Source organism: Haemaphysalis longicornis, unplaced genomic scaffold (genome assembly GCF_048455015.1).
Source record: "Haemaphysalis longicornis isolate Haplotype H1 unplaced genomic scaffold, Haemaphysalis longicornis Haplotype H1 scaffold_15, whole genome shotgun sequence".
Taxonomy (NCBI): domain Eukaryota; kingdom Metazoa; phylum Arthropoda; class Arachnida; order Ixodida; family Ixodidae; genus Haemaphysalis; species Haemaphysalis longicornis.
The window spans coordinates 24,373,993-24,390,050 of NW_027526257.1; positions in this window are offsets into that span (position 1 = coordinate 24,373,993).

The window sequence follows — 16,058 nt, forward strand, 5'->3', positions numbered from 1 at the left end:
AATAGACGACGACGAAGTGATGGCCTCTTTCAATGTGGTGTCGCTATTCACCTCGATTCCGACTGACATGGCTGTGGAAGCATGCACTACTGCGCTAGAATCCGACCGGACTTTGACAGACAGGTCACCGATTGACGTTCCAGACCTCAAGAGGCTCCTCTGCTTTTGCCTTGCGAACACATACTTCTGCTTCGACAAGGTCTTCTACAGGCAAGTCCACGGTACCGCAATGGGTGCCTCCGTCGCTGTTACTGCTGCCAATCTTACGATGGAATGGCTGGAAAATCGCGCACTCGCTTCCTTCAGTCCACGCCCAAGAATTTTTCTGCGCTATGTGGACGACTGTTTCAGTGTGGTTCGACGCACGCCTTGGCTTCGTTCACTGCGCATCGGAACAGTCAAGAAAAGGCCATCGAATTCACAGTAGAGACTGAGGTCGACCATAGACTCCTATTTTTGGACGTGCTTGTCAGCCGATGCGATGGAACGCTCTCGTTTAACTCATACACGACGCAAAAAATTATTTCCCTTCGCCCACTAAAACAACCACAAGAGGTCGAATGGGAAACTGATAAGTTGCATGCTGCTGCGTAACCAAAGCTATTCTTTACCACCTTAAAAAAAACTGTATAGCAGGAGCATTATATTTGCGTAAGACACAGGTACCGATTTGCCTACCTATGCGCACAAATAAATCTGGATTGTTCGGGTAATTGCAAAAATCACACGCTACATCCTTGGAATCTGAATACTAGCATGTACTCCAGTTGGCAGGCAGATTCATTTGCACATCATTGAGACTCGATCCCGACGACTCATCAGGCTTCCCACAAAGCATCCTGTTATGAAGCAAGATTCTCGTTACAGCAGATTACTCACAAGAAGAGTGTTGACATTATCTTACTTGTGCTTCTTGCGGAGAAACTTGGAGGCTAACAAAGAGGGTTCAAATTAAATTGAGGGCGGCTCCCCCGCATGGGCCACCTTGAGCAATCTTGGTGATGGTGTTGGCAACACCGCGGATTCCGAGCCCCCATACGCACGCTGTAACCGACCGTGGTAATGAGTCATAAGGTGAAGGGTAGAAACCTCAAAGGGTGGCCGCCGGAGCCCAGGTCAAGCTCCGGTGGCTGGGCTCCCTGTGTGTTTACCAGGCAGGGAGCTCCGGGACCTCTCTCGACATCAGGGTAAACCGAGCGGAGAAAGTACCCCCGTTCGCTGCTTTTATACATGATGTTTAGTTTTTTTTTAATTTCCCAAACCCAATGATCAGCCCCCTAAAAGGGGTCGCACCAAAGTATCCTGTTCACCCCTTCCTACAACGACAACAATCCGAAAACCTGCGAACTACCCCCATTTCTTGATAATTGAATCTCTTGAACAAGCCAGGCCTATTGCTTCGCAGTCAGTGTTCTTGATTTCGATGTTTCTGGAAAGTGTTATAGGTGAATCATATAAAGCTAAGAAACAAAGAACAGGTGAAATCTTGGTCGAGATACATACTGAGCAGCAGGCAACAAAACTGTTGAAGCAGACCCGTATTGCCGATGTTGACATCAAGGTCACGCCCTACCGCAGCCTCAACAGCTCTCTGGGCGTGATCTCGGTGCCAGATCTTGCAAATGAGAGAGATGCCAATCTACTTGAAGGCCTGAGAAGTCAAGGTGTGACGGCAGTCAAGCGCATCACCATTAGAAGAGACGATAAGATATTACCAAATAAACATATCACCTTGACTTTTGACCGTTCCACTTTTCCTGACCACATCAATGCCGGTTTTATCCGGTGCTCTGTCCGAGTCTACATCCTGAATCGGCGGCATTGTTTCAAGTGCCAGCGGTTCGGGCATGGTACTAACTCGTGTCGGGGCCAAATAACCTGTGCCAAGAGCGCCCAACATGACCATCACACGGATAATTGTAGTTCACAACAACTCGTGTGCATTAACTGTCAGGGCCCACACGCAACGTACTCAAAAAAATGCGAGAAGTTTCAACTTGGGAAGAAAATAATAAACATCATTGTCACAGAAAACGTAACCTTCCCATAGGCGCAAAAGAGGTTCGCCTCTTTCCCCCTGGGGAGGTACGTCGACGCAGCTCGCCGGGGGGCGGAGTGGCGTCTGGTTTTGGCGGGTTCTCAGTACCGCGAGTCGGACTTGGTCCCGCCACCGCCCCCACCACCCAGGGTTGCCTAGGGCAGCCCAACCAGCCTCTGCACCGCTCGCTCATCCAGCAGCGGCTGTGGTGGCAAAAACGTCTGTTGGTGATGCCGCTGCATCCACTGCTTCCTCTCCACCGGCCCAAAGCACACACAAGGGCACGGAGATGGAGACGGAGGCAGTCGCAGCGACCCCCTTAACCGCCTCACTGCCTGTGCCATCTGTGGTGGTCCCAACACCTTCGGCACTGGCAGTGCAGGCAAAGAACACCCGAAAGGGTACCACGTCAAGGGGGGCCCAGTCCACTGGGCACACACCTTGCCTTCAGATAACGACATGGACGTCGAGCCCTTTCAGCTTTCATCGCAACAAAGGAACGGGCTGCGACGTCCAGGTCAGTAGAGAAGGTAAAAACCCCCTTCCAAGAGTCCAAGCCCAGAAAGACCCTTCATAAATAATCACAATCAAGTAGCTCTGAAAACATAATATTGGGAAGAGAAAATATTGTTCAATGGAACTGCAGAGGCCTTCTGAACAATCTTGACGATGTGTGTGAGATTCTGCATGGTAATCAGCCAAGTTTAATTTGTGTCCAGGAAAAGCATCTGAATTCCAAACACACAAATTTCTTGAATGGTTACCTGGTATACAGGAAAGACAGGGATGGCTGCACGCACTCTTCTGGCGGTGTGGCCATAATCGCCCGCAAATCCTTAGCTTGCCACCCTGTCACCTTGAACGCCGACCTTGAGGCTGTAGCCGTCGCACAATAATATTTCATAGGTTGATAACGGTATGCTGTATCTACATCTCTCCTGATCTTGCACTTCTGAGCTCTGACTTTGAGGCGCTGGTCGACCAGCTTCCTGAACTCTACATCCTAACAGGAGACTTCAATGCACACAATTCTCTTTGGGGCTCTTCTCGCACGGATGCCCGAGGTCGCCTGATAGAGAAGTTTTTAACATCCTCTGGAGCATGCATTTTCAACACGAAACAGCCTACATACCATAACTTAGGACACAATACATACTGAAATCTTGACTTGGCCATTGGTTCGGCAATGCTCTTTCCATGTCTTGAGTGGGGTGTGGGCACTGGCCCAAATGGCAGTGACCACTTCCCCACTTTACTAACATATATAGGCAAAGGTCCGAGCAGTTCATCTTCCCATAAAAGGTTCAATGAAGCACGAGCTAACTGGAACACATTTACACAGACATCGAAACTACACCACACATCCATAGGACTCCTACACGTTGAAGAAGCTACCCAACTCCTCACGGCGCACATCCGCGACTCCGCCGAAAGGTCCATTTCCTAGGCCTCTGGTGCCCCGTGCAACCGGAGGAGGCCGTGGTTGAATGAGGACTGTAGGCGGGCTCGAGAGGCCCAGAACAAGGCGTGGGGTATCCTTCGTCGGTGCCCCACGTTGGGTAACCTTATTTTGTTCAAACGGGCCAAGGCGTTCGGAAAACGTGTGCGCCGTGAGGCGAAACGAGAGAGTTTGCACACCTTCTTGACATTCATTAATTCATACACGGACAGACACAAAGTCTGGACACGTATACGCAAGCTCAAAGGACAACAGACACACAGCCTGCCCCTGGTTAGCACAACAGGGGACACACTAGAAGACCAGGCTAACACACTTGCACAATACTTCGAATACGTGTCCTGTTCAGCACACTCACGAACACTTTCATAAAACACAAAACATTTGCAGAAAAAAAGCCCTTACAAGACAAAGACAGATCAAAAACGTCTCACAGCTCTGAATTCACTCAATATGAGTTGAGGTCTGCCCTGAGCTCGTTCAAACCTTCAGCACCAGTCGCAGATACGATTACATACACCATGATACAACACCTACACCCAGACACTCTTAAGACACTCTTACACCTTTACAATAAAATATGGCTTTCGGGGCACATTCCACGCTCTTGGAGGGAGGCCATAGTAGTGGCTCTCCTAAATGAAGAGAAGGACCCTTCCTCTCCCGCCGGTTATCGTCCCATTGCCCAGACAAGCTACCTGTGTAAGCTCATCGAGAAGATGATAAACAGGAGACTCGTGTACTTCTTAGAGTACAACGGTCTTCTCGACAGCTGCCAAACATGCTTTAGCGCGGGGCGATCTATAGAGTCATATATCAAAGATGCTTTCCTCCACTAGCAGTACAGTATGACAGTATTCTTTGATCTTGAAAAGGCGTACGATACTGCCTGGCGGTACGGCATCCTCAGCGATTTGAAGTTCTTTGGCATGTCGGGTAACATGATGAACACAGTTGCCAGTTACCTGTCTGAAAGAACGTTTCGCGTGCGAGTTGGAACTGCCCTTTCTAGGTTTCATGTGCAGGAAAACAGCGTGCCACAAGGTGGAGTTTTAATTTGCACCCTTTTATTGTGAAAATGAATTCCCTTAAGAAGGCATTGCCCCCATCGATTTCCTGCTCCATTTATGTAGACGACGTACAATTATCCTTTCAGTGTTGTAACCAGTCTGTCTGGGAGCGTCAAGTCTAGCTTGGTGTTAACAAGCTAGCTGGCTGGGCAGATAGCAACGGTTGTAAATTTAACCCAGGGAAGTGCACTTGAGTTTTGTTTTCCAATAGGCGTGGCATCCAGCCGGATTCTGACATTACACTCAATGGTGTCTCGATTCCTGTCAAAAAGAAACACACGTTTTTAGGTGTAATCTTTGACTAAAAGCTCACATTTGTCCCACACATAAAACAACTAAAACATAAATGATTGAAAACAATGAATATCCTGAAGGTTCTCCCGCACATCTCTTTTGGTGCTGACAAACAACTTCTTTTAGGTGTTTTTACCAGCTTGATAGGTTCACGATTGGACTATGGTAGTGTTGTCTATGAGTCAGCCACTTAACATCCCTCAGAATGCTGGACCCTGTGCTTCATTTAGGGCTCCGCTTGGAGTGTGGTGCATTTCAGACTAGTCCAGTTGAAAGCCTCTATGTGGAGTGCAACAAATGGAACCTACAACGTCATAGAGCATACACAGATCTCCTTTATGCTTTCAAAATTTCATCCGTGCCTCACCATCCTTTTAAATCAGTTTTTCATAATAGATCCATGAGTGAACTCCTTTTAAATCGACCATCGTTCTCTGCGCCCTTATCTTACAGAGTTAGAGAAGAAGCGTCAGAGCTTGCTGCCTCCTTTTTAGATACCATCCAAACCTCTCTAACAGATTTCATAGCCCCATGGCATCTCCGCCCTGTATCATGCTACACATCTTTCACACATGTAGATAAAAACCGAGCTCCCACATGTGCAATTCTGCAGCATTTCTTGTATTTGCAGCAGAAGTATGAGTGTTCTGAATTTTATACGGACGCCTCTAGAACTGCCACCTCTGTGTCCTGCGCGGCACATGGGCCCGGCTTTAATGTAACTAGAACTCTGAATATTCAAGCTAGTATCTTTACGGCATAGGCTTACGGTGTACTTCTTGTTGTCAATTATATATTTCAAAGCCACATCCCACAATGCATTATCTATACAGATTCCCTCAGTGTTGTGCGGGCACTGTCGTCGACAATGCCTTCGAAAAACCACGTTGTCAGTCTGATCGTAGAGGGTATTATGTCTGTGTATGTCCGTAAATTTGAACTGGTTCTTTTCTGGATCCCTGGCCACTGTGGTATAGCCTGGAACGAAGCAGCGGATCGAATGGCCGCTGCTGCTATAGTCTCGAATACAGTCAACATATCGTCATTACCCTGCACCGCCGTGAAACCACACATCGGACAACAACTTCGCAAAACACGGCAAACACACTGGAGCGAACAAACAGACAACAAGTTAAACGTAATGAAACCACACTTGGGGCCATACACCACCGACACACGTAATAGATACACTGGAGTCACCTTGGCTAGATTACGGATAGGGCACACACATGCAACGCACTCGCACCTGCTCACTGGATCTCCAAGACCTCTGTGCAGCAGGTGGGGAGAGGCCCTATCCTTGATCCACATCCTCATACAATGTAAGGCACTCGACATTACACGACGCAAACACTTCCCACAACTACACACACGAGATATTCCACCACACCCGTCATACTTCTTAGGAGATGATGCCATGTTCTCTGTTCAGCGCACGTTTAAGTTCCTATCTGAAGTTCATTTCTTACAACTCATCTCATACCACCCATAATTTTACCCCTGGTCCTACACACCAGCCACCTTATATATATTTTAACCACTCATGTTCTTCGCCCTGTCCCTTTACACCAGCCGTGCTCATAGTCAATAACTGATTTTATGTTTTCCCTCCTCATCAAATAACTTTGTATTTGGCGCTCTTTGCCCATTTCGGCCTTGCGCCATTAAACTTAAACCATCATCATCAAATTGAGGACGGCTCAGCGAGCAGTGGAACGATAGGTGTAATATTAAGGGACCAGAAGAGAGCGGAGTGGTTCAGGAAACAAACGCGTGTTAAGGACATATTAGTAGAAATTAAGAAGAAAGGCGCGTGGGCAGGACATGTATTCTAAAGGCAAGATAACCGTTGGTCAATAAGGGTAATATAATGGATCCCTAGGGAAGGCAAGCGGGAAAGGGGGCGGCAGAAAGTTAGATGGGCTGACGAAATCAAAAAGTTTGCGCAGATAAATTGATCGCAGTTAGCACAGGACCGAGATAATTGGAGATTAACGGGAGAGGCCTTTGTCCTGCAGAGGGCGTAGATGGGCTGGTCATAATGATGATGATGATGATTTTTTTATCTAGCGTTATTCTTAGCCAACGCTCTCCCCAAAGCGGAATAGAAGTGTCAATGATTCTTTGAGATAGGCTGAAGGATTTTCCGACATAATTAATCTAAAATGATTGACACGACAAGCATGTGAAACGAAGTTTTTAACATTTCTGCTCCTATATGGTCTGAGATTGTCTGGCCTTCTTAATTTGTGTTAAGCGTGAAAGGAAGCGCGAAGAAAGAATGACAACCCAGGGAAACAAATAGAACAGGGACCAAGTGCTCCATCCCGTTCTGTTTGTGTCCTGGTTGTCTTGGTTTCTTCGCTCTTCGTTTCACAATGAACCCTTACTAACTCGCACAGACTTCCTTGGTGAAATTGTGTAGCGTGTAGCGTAGATTGCACAATATTTCTATAAAAAATGTTTTGCTGTGCCTATTTTAAATCAAGTGGTCTACACAGAGTTCTTGGTCGTCATTTTTTAACGTTTTGAGTGAAGATAACGATGTGAACTTGCGGGCAAATGTGCAAGAGGCAATGATGCATTGAAAAGTAAGTGCGTATTCAAACGCAGTCTACGGCACACTACAATTTTTCGCGTGCGCAGTCTTGTAAGTAGCAGGTAACATATTTTTATTCTTATTGAAAGGGAGAACACGAATCTCCGCCTCACCGTTTTGCGTTGCCCACCACTGCCAATCAGAGCTAATGCAATTTCGAAGTGGTTTCAGAAAATCTATGACGGAGGCTTAGTTCCCTGTGTGGTATAGTGATGCTGCAATGTTACCTACAAACTCCATCGCCGTTCAGCTTCAAATCAGGCCGATACACTAGCGTCTCTGCAACAGCGCTGAACTGTTGTCTCTTCTTGAGCTAGTTGGTTTCAAAAACCACGGGAAACAACTTGCTATATTCCTCACATTCAGATATTTACGTTCATTCCCCTCTACGTCGTTCAATGAACAGTGTTGGCAGACACCTTTGCTTGTTCTCTTAAGTTTGAAAATTCAGTTAGCCACTTCCTGTTTTACACACCTCGTGTGTTTACTGAAAATTTATTCTAATTAAATGTACGACATTGCAGCATGTTTACCAATTCAAAAACTACGCCTTTGAGATTTGGGTTTTTGGGACTGTACATTAAAACAAGTTATTAAAAACATGAAATATAAAAAGGCAGCCCTTTCAACTGCATTACAATGTATTCTCACGACGTCTCGAGCCCTTGATATTTCGGCAAATGTAGCGAGTTTGGAGACAGTCTCGCTGATTGTTTCTCTGTTTTCTTTCTTTTCTTGGCAGGTTTACGGAGACCATAGGGCCCTCGACGAAGCGGACTTTAAAGTGTATGAAGGAAAATGTACCGTTCTCCTCGGACACAATGGAGCGGGAAAGACAACACTTCTGAGTATTCTCGCAGGTCGGATATCCATTAGTCTTTTTCGCTGGAAAGGTAATTTTAACGGTTATGCACCGTAAACTCCCATAATGGGACCACGATTATAGCTAACATCAATGTCAGTTGAAAAAATATAACATTCGCTTTGGAGAAAATACACTTACTACTGCTTTTACCCCATGTTTGTCGATTTCCCCAGCTGCAAATGACAATTAAAGACCGGCAGTGGTGTTTCTAAAACGGGTGCCCCACCACATCTCTTTAAATCCGTAGTATTGGTGGAACGGTACACGACTGTATCAAGAATTGCCTTTGTTCACATTACTTTTGTGTCTGTATTGACACCACTTTCGGTGCACATCCCCCAGCATGCCCGGCTGCGTTCGAAACGGGCGGAATGGGGATTTCAGTGGCGCCTCTACACGCAGCGCGCGTGGCGTATACGTGAACCTAAGGGTGCCACTGGAAGACGGTCAAGCTCAAAGCGTTAGGCAAATCCTAATGTCATACTGGCACAAACCTGCTTTCTCACTGGTGCGGCACCATCTGTCGGTTTAATGCCGTACCATTGGATCTTTAGTTGGTGAGGTGCAATGAGGCATTCATTGAAAGCCATGCAGAGGACAATATGCAAACGTCAATTGTAGGCTTTAACACGAGCCTCTAACACATGCTTCAGAGTCTAAGGCCACTCCGAATCCCGTACGTCCATCCATGGTCAATGTGCACTGTCAACCCATTATGACGTAGCGGATGCGTGATCGTTTCTCGTTAGAAGCCTCACAACTCGCATCCGCAACGGCCATTTAAAATATTTACTTTTAACTCACATACTTCCCTTTGCTTCATCTCTTCTGGAAAATGTGGCCTAAATATTATTCTTCTTGGAGGAGTGTCCTGCTCTACCGCCCGTTTTTGCTACATCTCTTGCCCACGGCAATGCAAGATCTTCGACGTACAATGTAACTTATAGCATCGCATATTTACACTGTTTCTTTATTCTGGTACTCGGTGGCGAATATTAAAACTTGCAGAAACGGACCGAAGCTGATAGGCACAAACAATAAAAAATGGCGGCAGTGGCGCCACCTACGAGTGTGTATGTGATAAAATACTGTACATAGCTCTGAACGGCAATACTTCGTTCTACAATTCCTGGTTTCAAATGCTGCAGGATTTCTAAGCCGTTAAATGCCATTAACGCTTACAAAAAATTGTGGTTGATTCTTCTCCCATAGGAATCGGTAAAACAAGAAACCGAAATGTGCAGCGAAATCTGCAGCTGAGCATGGTTTCCGGGTTGATGGCTGTCTTTTGGGTGTGCTTGACGAGGGACGTCCTGCTGGCAGGTCGCTTCCGAAAAGGTGTACTGGCCTCATTACTTCCCTTCACTTTATTTCCTCAGAGATCCCCGAGGGGGTATTACTTAAGGGGTGGGTTAACAAATAAAGTTTTTTTTATTGACAGGGGTTTTCATTGCGAAAGATGTGCAGACAGTTGGACGAAAATGTTGATGGACAGGAAATGGCCTCGACGTCGAAGGGAAGATCATTCCAGTCGTTTGCAGTCCGTAAAAAAAGGACATAGAAAAAAAATTACGCCAACCTCCCCTCGCGGGAACCCTGTGTAGATGCGACGCGTCGTGGGTTTCCCTCGGCATTTCCGTTGGGTTGATTCTCCCATCGCGGGAAACGTGCCATGAACGCGTACGATGCTTTTCCGTCTACTACGGAGTTCCCGCATCCCGTGCACGTCGCTTTGCAACCTCATCGTCGGTGGTGCTAGCAGTTCTGCTATTTGACTGGCCGGTGCTTGTTGCGGTTGTGCCGACAATCGCGATAGCAGGATTGTTAGTCTCCATTCAAAGTAGCGTTGGACATCGGAGCACCGGCGCTGGAACAACGGAGCGGAGCGGCGCTGGTACCGCGTGGTATACCACCGCATAACGGTGAGGGGAATGAGAGAGAGCAGCGCATGCGCAAGCGCTAACCGAGCGCTAGCGTGCGCCGACCGAAAGCTGGCACTGCGACGAGCGAGCGCTAACCCGCAGATAACGCTGCGGTGAGAGCGGCGTGGCGGGCAACGCAGGTGAATGAGATGCGTCGCATCTAAAAGTGGTCGTTCTAATACGTGGACGAGCAACTTCAAGTGGATCTTACCGTGACAGATACGACGTCAGTGAGAATAATGATATCTCATGTTATAAAACACTTTCGGAATAAAATGTAAAACCGGAAAACGAACAACCCTAAGTTTAACGTACTCTTTGGTTCTAAACGTTGCTTCTCCGCAAGAAGCCCCGATGCGCAGGGGTGCACTCTTTACAGGCTGCTTGCTTCGTTGTACTGGCGTCACTTCCGTGATGGATATGATGTCACTCAAATGTTGGTGTACCCCGCAATGAAACAGTTTCGTTTTAAAAAGCCTCGAGTATTTAAAGATAATTGCAAAAGGGAATGCGAGTTTCGGGTGTCTCGGGTCGGTCTTTTCCGCAGCAAAATGCGGCCGCGTCACAATGTTTTGAACAGGCTGACCAGCAACAGCCATATAGTGTAACATCATATTATCTGCCATAGGGCTTCGATAACGAGGCAATGATTATTTTCGCAAACACCGCTATTCCTGTGGTATAAATAGTACGTTATTATTATATTGTCCAAATCATTTTTCTCCCTTATACTTCTACACTTCTTTTCAGGCCACTAACCTTTGCGCCCGAAGAGGCAGTAGCTGTCGAATCAATGTCATGTTCCAGAATTCTGATTAGAATAAATTCCACAAACGTGATGCCATGGTTTAAAAAAAACAATGGGCCTCTCTACATAATGTGGCTAAAGTTCATTGTCTGCTTCTCTCGCAGGAATTACTACTCCCACAAGCGGCAGTGCCTCGGTCGGAGATTTCAATGTGGTCAGCCAACTTCACATGATACGAAAGTGCATCACCATTTGCCAGCAAACTGATGTCTTCTTCGATGATTTAACGGTTGAAGAGCATTTGGCTTACTTCTTGAAGGTGAAACCACTACGTCATTAAACAGCGTTTAGGATTTGAACGCTATTATTGGTTATGGCCCTGAGCTCCTTCACTTCTAGACCTTTTATTTTTAGGCATTCCTATTATATTTTTATTTGCCTTCTCTGTGCCAACCCGAATAGGCATCAGTGTCATTCGTTACACCATTTCGGATCTGACATGGTCCCGGAATGGCCCACATACCGACTGCACTGGTACCTGGGAAATTTGTGGCAGCGATTAATATAACATCCCCATAAAAAATCCCGTGCACAAGAAACCAGTCAGCGAGGTTCTGCCAAACTAATAGACTGGCGCTCCTTCCTAAGAGACGCCTAGGCTCTTCCACCCATTCTGGATGACCTCAATGCTTGTTCGGAGGCACTCGACCTAAAAATTAGGCACCACACTCATGAAGTCGCACTTACCGACGATCACCCAGCAGTCAAGGGCCAGATTTTACATACCTGGGTGGTGCCCCGCAACCACAGTAAACGTTGCAAGCATCAGCGCCACAATAAAACTCCTAAGAAACGCATTGCCCCCCTCTCTAACCTCCACGCTCCACCGGCAGAACTCGTTCTCGATATGAGACAAACTCAAAGGGGCGTTAGCTCAAAGCGTACTTGGCATCTACGTTGCCACCTACTTGACCACACAACCTCCCCCCTCCAGAGTAACCACCAAATACAGAGATTTATTCGGAACTGCTCTCTTCCCCCGAGAGGTCTGCTACATGAAGCCCACAATAACCTCTTAGATACTACAACAACCTACCTCTCACCTTCAACCGGGAAGTGCACCGGCAAACCCAACACCACGCTCGACGCCCCGTTCACCCTGGAAGAAAATACGCCATATTAGCCAATCGGAAACGTAACGCCACACCTGGAAAGGATCGCATTTCAAACCGCCTCTTTCGTAACTTACACATCCTTCACCTCGAGTCCCTCCTGCAACTCTTCAACACTCACTGGACGAAGGGCACTCTTCCAGAGCACTGGCGGCAGTCAAAAATTACCTTGATACCAAAACCCCAGAAACCCGTTTTGCTGAAGTCACTACGTCCGATCACCCTCATCTCATGCCTTGAGAAACTGTTCAAACGTCTTGTGCATCACCGCCTCACCTACAACCTCGAAGAAAAAGACATATCCACTAACCATGCTTGGTTTTAGCCTCAAACTGTCCACGCAGGACATTCTTTTATAACTTAAGAAGCAGCTTCTGACCACCTGAGTCGCAACATACCACGCACTATCCTTGCGCTCGAATAAAAGGCGCATTCAAAAACGTTTCTCACCACGCAATCCTAGACAACCTCAATGCCACCCAGTGTGGGCCAGGCACCTTCAACTACGTTGCAGAGTTTCTCTGAGAGTGCACGGCTACTATCAAGCTCGGGACCCTGACCTCACCCATCATCAGCACACCACTTGAAGGCACACCGCAAGGATTCGCTATCCCCCTCCCTGATTATCAATATTGCAATACTCGAACTACCCACTCTTCTGAACGAAATACACATACTGCATCATGCTTATACGCCGACGACATCACTTTCTGGACCCCCTCAGGTTCCAGGGAGAAACGCGAGATGCCCTCCAAAAAAGTGCAGCCACCAAAGTTAACTACCTGCGTTCCAAGGGCATAACATGCCAACCTGCCAAATTAGCCCTTATTATCCTCCGGGCCCCATCACATGGCCACCGTACTCCTCCAACACCTGATCCTGAAGTGTACATACAATTCGAACTCATCCCCTCGGTTACCACCCTCCACGTCCCTGGCGTCTTCTTCCTCTTTGACCGCAAAGGTGCAGCGCTCCTTCCGCACCTCCAGACCTCAATTACTAGGCTGACCCATCTCATCCGCTGCCGACATCATGGCCTCTCAGAATCGGAAATCTGTCGTCTGGACTAAGCCCTCCTGATCAGCAAAGTCACCTACCCCACACCATACTTAAATAATCGGCCCTAAGAAACCGCAAAACTTGAAGCCTTGAATCGTAAAGCCTGCAATACGGCTCTTGGCCTCCTCATTTACGCCTCCACGAACCAACTGCTCAAGCTGAGACAGCACAACGTCCTTGGAGAGCTCACGGAGGCTCAGAGAAACTTGCAACTTCAACGCCTCAGTTTCATGGCAGGTTATCATGCCGTTGTTTGCACGCGTGGCTACCTTACGCCGCCAAATCAAAACCGCCTACGTTGTCTGCCAACTACCATCAAGTACCATATCCCCGCTTCCCCCATATCTCGCTTTTGCATCCACCCTTCAATCAAGGCCGCCGGGAAGAGTGGGTCCACTCCCCACTGAGGAACTTAGCGGATCAAAACCAGGTCCACTACACTGACGTCGCCTGTGACTCTACACTCGACGCACATTTTTGGTCACCCGCGATCACGCTGGCAGAAACTCCAAGGCCGCCACCACGCCCACCAACAAAATACAGATGGCAGAAGCTCTGGCAATCGCTTTGCAGCTACCACCCATGCCAAGCATCCTCACAAAACTGTAGTCTCCTACTGCCAGCAGGTATGCCGTCGCTACCAGGCAGGTCTAGCCCCACCCAAGGCCATTCCTCTCCTCCAACGTCTACCCAAAGAGACCACAATCACGGTCACCTAGACTCCCGGACATTCCGGCCTTCTGGAGAATAAAGCGACCCACGCAGCATCCCGTGCTCTGCTCTCCCGGGCTTTCTCCTCCGATAGCCAAGTGACCCCACCATCCCAGAAGAACTGAATGCCCACGACATCCGAATTCCTCTCGATAATACACACAACGCCCTTCCGTCTCACTACACCCTTATACCGCCGGCTCTACCCCCTCCACCCCCCTAACAAACCAGCAAGCCATAATTTATCGTCGCCTTCAGACCGGTACGTTCTGTAATCACGTCATCCTGCACCAGATCGCACCTACTATCTACCCTGTCAAGATCAACACTGTGACACCCCACTCGCCACATTCCACCTCTTACTCTTGTACCCTATCCCCTAACCGACCCGCCTTCCGCACCGTGGAGCAGCGTGAGACTGAGCTGACCAGCCCGAACCCGGCCCGCCAGAGGGTCTTGGTTTCTCGGGCCATCGAGTCGGCCCGGTCTAGAGGCATCCTTGACTAAAAACGCTTCACCACCAGCTTTGTTTCCTTTTCCATTTTGCTGTAATAAACGTTAGCTACTACTTGTTAACAAGCATAAATTATCCTGACCGCATACCCAAAAGCCAGAATAATATCTGTTGTCATTGTAAAGCACTCTAAATTGTATTTTTAAAGAGGCAAGGAAGACAAAATCCAAGTTTGGTTTATTCGAAATATTGACTCGCTACAATAACACTGACACCACTACTAACGCAACCTAAACGAAATAGGCTATGTAATGGCGAAAAAATAAATTGTCATGCCACCCACTAGCTCATTTCCCACACTAGAACCTACGACGTAATATGAGCAGCGGCGCAATTGACTGAGGCCGGCAAAAGCCTCAATGTTACGCACGTTAGACAGGGCTTGCAGAACGAGCTTTGTGCGCCTACATTTAATTCATGATGTTTTTATAGCAAGTAGAATGGTGTCTTTACAATGGTGGTTACGAACGTACCGGTAAAGATAACGCACCAATTCGTACTTCGGGCGCTATACCGCCTATAGCTGCATAGCCGCCAGGCGTGCTGAGGTTACAGTGGCCAACTGGCATAAGCCACATTGTCTTCTGTGACTTTATCGACCGTACCCAATGTTTGACGAAACAATTCTTATCAGCTGTGACAAAATAAGCCAGGTAGAAATTCTGTCAAAAACAAAGCGAGTGTGGACAGCGGTCCTCAGCAGTATTGTGCCGAATTCTGGGAGGACCAACGGCAAACTGGACAACAAAACACATTGGCCCTTCGCTGCAGCGCTCGCCCCCTTACTAACAATAGTTCCAAGTACCCGCTCTGCGTGTGCAATCGCAGACATAAAGAAAACACGAGATTTTGCAGGGGAATCGAAATCTCCTTTTTAATTGTTTTATTTCTCCGCAAATAAAACATCGCCTGCTGCCTAACGAGCGCTGGAGGCCGTAAAAACAACAAAATATTTTAATAAACCAACTTCTATTTTGCTTTGATGTCGCTTTTAAGATAAGCAAGGAAAACATCCGCTGAATCACACATAGGTAAAAAGAAAATCGCACGTCCAAAATGTTCTGTGTACAGTCGTGCATCGTTATTATGGACGCCTCCGTTCCCAATCATCTGACTTTTTTACACCTAGCTGTCAAAGGGCTTCACAAAGCGACTTGATTGGAAGGTCATCCATCGGATTGACCTCTCCCATTGCAGACCTTTCACATATCAAACAGATGCAGAAAGCGTCTCACTTTTGAATTGGCTGAACTGACCAGATAACCATACACCCTTGCATTTTATGCGCACTGATTATTGGCACAAACTATTATAGTCCTGGTATAATGTCTTGAGCCTCAGTACTTGCACTTTATAGCGTATGCCGCTCCGGGCGAACTTGCTGGATAGGAAAAGGGTGTCACGCTGTTGCTAATATGTTGCTAATGTCGCTGTAGCTAATAAAAGAATGTTGTCGATTCAATTCAAAGTTTCTCAAAAGAACAGCGCTCCGAGGTACATTCTTGCTTCAGCTTTGTATGCTTCCGCCAACAGTGAATTCTTGGTATGTCCTGGGGCCGCTGGGGGTCACTAGTCATTGTTTCTACTTTTTACTTTGTGCACCCGCG